The following is a 4594-nucleotide window of genomic DNA, read 5'->3' on the forward strand; positions in this document are numbered from 1 at the left end:
GGCTTCTGCATGTAGAGCCCATTGAGCAAGGAGGCAGGCTGTTCATAGAAATGTTAAGAATAAAAGAAACATGACTAAGCCAATACCCATAAGAATACACACATGAAGATTGAGACCAGAAAACCAATATTGAAGATTTAACAAGTGGGTGAAATCTTTGAGATGATCTAATGTTATGTTTTTAGCTTCTTGTTAGAGGCAAATCATTTGTACCTGTAAGCAACTTTGTAAACTATTAACATCTTTTCCAAGATGATCACAAAATGGTCCAAGTAAGTGGCATTGAACTTCAGTGCAGGACTGAATGTGATTAAAAGGCACAGGTATAATACACATAGAATGAAATCCAGAATCACATTATGATTTACTCCATGCCTACAGAGCTCATTTGTGCTTGCCAAGCCAAGATATGGCTGTTCCTAATCCATCTAACTTTGTTAATATTTCTTGCTTAATAGTGGTTTGAGTGATTATCTCAAAGATGACATTCTTAAACTACTGATTGCTTTGTTGTGCCATTTGAATTGAATGTGACAATGTTAGCACAGCAGTAGCTGCAGTTTCTGCCAGTGTAGTAACTGCTACAAGTGAAGCAATGAGAGATCCAAGGAATCTCTTAGGGCATCTAAGACACCCAAGGGCCGTTGTAAATGAGTTAGTGCAGAATCACCCATCCATTCTCTGAATAGATTAACTGGAAACCAGTCTGAATATGGGGTGATTTCACTCACAGGCAGAAGTTGAAAAACAAGATCAGAAGAAAGAACACTAAGCAGAACTCAGGATGCAGTTGGTGTATTACACTAAAGTAAAAAACTCTGGGATGGGTGAGTGGGGGGAGGTTTCAGGTTCTGGAACATGAGGACAGAGGACCTGGGGGGGGTATATTTTTCTGTGAAAACTGGGAAATGTTATGCATGTACAAACCATTGTATTTACTGGTAATTGTAAAACATTAATCCTCCTCCCGCAAAAGAAAACACAACCCAATCATATGTTGTCTGCAGGAATCTCACCTAACTAAACAAGGCAAACACAGACTCAAAGTGAAAGGATGGAAAACTATTATACAAAGGATGGACCCCCCAAAAAAGGACAGGAACACTTATTTTCATATCTGACATGACAGACCTTAAACTAAATACAACAGAAAAAGATATGACTGGACATTACTTAATGCTCAGAAGATCAGTCAATCAAGAGGACTTAACAATTACTAAAATCTATGCACCCAATGTAAGGTCATCTAAATACCTCAAACATCTACTGAAAGGGCTACAGTAATATATTAATAACAAAACAGTAATAGCAGGGGATTTCAACACCCTACTTTCTCAACTTGACATATCATCTAGGCAGATAATTAGTACATAACCATGGGAATTAAATGAAGAGATAGATAACTAGAACTATTTCCAGATTGTTTAACCCAAGAAACTGGAATATACATTCTATTCAAATCAAAAAGATTCATTCTCAAAAACAGAACATATGTTAGGCCACAAAGACAGTGCCAACAAATTCAAGAGCATTGAAATTATCCCAACCATCTTCTCAGACCAAAGTGGAATTAAATTAGTATTTAACAACAAACAAAATGTTATTAAGAGTCCCAAAATGTGGAAACTCAACAGTAGCCTACTTAAGGACTACTGGGTCAAAGACGAAATTAAGAAGGAATTCAAAATGTCTTGAAAATTCAAAGTAAATGAACATGCAAGCTATGAAAATATTTGGTATCCAGCTAATGCAATATGAGAGGGAAGTTCATAGCCATACAAGCACACATTAGGAAACAAGAAAACAGCTGAAATAAACAATATATAGAGACAAAAAACTGTTAACTAATCATGAACCTAAAGGCTAGAATAGTTCAGATGAAGAGTTGGGGGGTCTCCATTTTGTAAATACCTAGTAAGGCTATTTTAGTTATATTCCAAAGGGCTCATGACTATACTGGGGTTGTTCTGTTGGTTTTTTTTTTTTTTTTCCCTAATCCTGACTTCTAATATGCAGGTGACCTAAGCTGTTGTCTGGGGATATGATGTCATGGCTGCAAAAAGGACAAGAATGCTGGATCAGGGTATCCCAAGTATGTTGTCCAGTCTCCCTTCAGAGGATAGAACATTCTCTACAATTGTTGATCCACGTTGAGGCCAAGGGCATATGGGGGCCCACAAAGGGGTCTATTGTGCTGTTCCTGATAGAGATGACCAGTAACAATGGAGAGAGGAATCTATTGAAGATCTAGGCCCATCATGTCTGTTTGGGAATCTCAAGAATCCACAACTAGGGCCCCAGTTGATGGGGTGGCCTGATAGTGAATAAAGAGTCATCGTTAACATATGCGAGTCTCTTGCCCTTATTCAGCTTTTTCAGGCCTTACTTTGATAAGGTTAGCTTTGAAGGGACTGAGAGAAGTATAAGTGAAGAGGGTATCTAAGTATAAGTAGACACTAAATCATTAGGAACTTTATGGTGTCTTTTTTAAGCCTTTCTACTTGCTTGCTACATATATTGACTCACTGAAGACTATTGTGCACTTCTGCTTTCAGGTATATATTTTGTCCTATTTATCGATACATGTGAACATATGCTCTATCTCATAGGAACTGGTCTATATCTAGGTTTTGGGACTTTGTGAGGAAGTGAACCACCTGAAATGGAATTAGAGAATCCTATGAAAGGAAAGGTCTCACCCGAGTCATAAGGCTGAAGGGTTGACATTCCATGCTTGACGTCTCTGGACACAGTCTGAAGTGAAGCAGGCTGAGGTGGTACTCATTGCATTGATTAGGTTGGGATCAACAGATGCAATATCATTTGGTATGAATTGAGAGAGGCATGCAGCAAAGTGAGCCCCACCCTAGAGGTTCCAGGACTGGGGATTCTCTATAGGCTCTATAGAGGAAGCAGAAGGTTCCTGCTGTCTTAGGGTTTAAGAAGGCAATAGATAGTTATTGCTATAATCACATTATTTGGCAATTGGGTTAACTTTGAAAATCCCTTTGCTGGGATTTTCTGTATCATACACAACATTACTATAATTTATGTCCTTTGACATTATTTGCATATAGCTGTGTCTTACAGAGTAATGCTACCGGTTGCGTCTGTTTTTAAGAGAGTCAGCATTTCAAAGACTCAGCCTACTGTCTGCATTAAAAAGATTCAGACCTTCAATCAATTTTCCCCTCTCATATTTTATTTATAAAAGGAAACATTGACAAAACCACAGCTTTCTCAGCCACTCATCTGTTGTTGGGCACCTGGGTTGCTTCCAGGTTTTAGCTATTATGAACTGTCCTGCTATGAACATAGGTGTATACATATATTTTTGGTTGGTTGTTATGGATTCCTTGGGGGTATATCCCTAGGAGAAGAATTACTGGGTCATATGGAAGGTCCATGTCTAGCCTTGCGAGAGTTCCCCAGACTGCTCTCCACAGAGGTTGAACCAATTTACATTCCCACCAGCAGTGCAGAAGGGTTCCTCTGTCCCCACAGCCTCCCCAGCATTTGTTGCTTCTGTCCTTTTTGATGTATGCTATTCTCACAGGGGTGAGGTGATATCTCAATGTTGTCTTTATTTGCATTTTTCTGCCAATCATTGACCTGAAACAATTTTTCATGTGCTTACAAATAAATTCTACAAAGCCTTCAAGGAAAATTTAATACCCATACTTTTAAAATTCTTCTAAAAGATTGAAGACACAGGAGTACTCCCTTCCACCTTCTATGAAGCCAACATCACCCTGTTACCAAAAGTAGACAGGGATACAACAACAACAACAAAAAAAAAACTAGAAACCTATACATCTGATGAACTTAGATGCTAAAATATTGAACAAAATTCTAACCAACCAGATACAGCAGTATATTAAAAAGATTGTTCATCATGATCAGGTTGGCTTGGCTCAATATTATATGTATCAATCAATCAGTGTGATCCATAACAACAATAAAAGCAAAACCAAAGACCACATGGTTATACAGATGGTTCATAGATGCAGTAAAAGAATTTGACAAAATCCAACATCCCTTTATGATCAAAACACTACAAAAATGGAAATAGTTGGAAAATCTCTCAAGATAGTTGAATCCATATATAGCAAACCTACAGACACCATCATACTCAATGGTGAAAAACTGGAAGCATTCCCCCTCAGATGAGGTACTGAACAGGGCTGCCCATTATCACTGTTACTATCCTAAATAGTGTTGGAAGTTCTTGCCATAGCAATCAGATACGATCAAGGAATTAAGGGGATACAGATTGGAGGGAAGGAAGTCAAACTCTCCATATTTTCAGATGATATAACAGTATACATTGAAAAACCTAAGGAATCCAGCAGGAAACTCTTGGAAATTATCAGGCAATATAGTAAGGTGTCAGGCTACAAAATTAACATACAAAACCAGTGGCATTCCTTTATGCAAACAATAAGTTGGAAGAAGAAGAAATCCAAATTCCTTTTACTATAGTAACAACAAAGACAATAAAATATCTAGGTATAAACCTAACTAAAGAAGTTGAAGACTTGTATACTGAAAATTATGGGTCACTATTCAAGAAAATAGAAAAGGACACAAAGAA

The sequence above is a fragment of the Erinaceus europaeus genome, chromosome 2 (assembly GCF_950295315.1).
Source record: "Erinaceus europaeus chromosome 2, mEriEur2.1, whole genome shotgun sequence".
NCBI lineage: Eukaryota > Metazoa > Chordata > Mammalia > Eulipotyphla > Erinaceidae > Erinaceus > Erinaceus europaeus.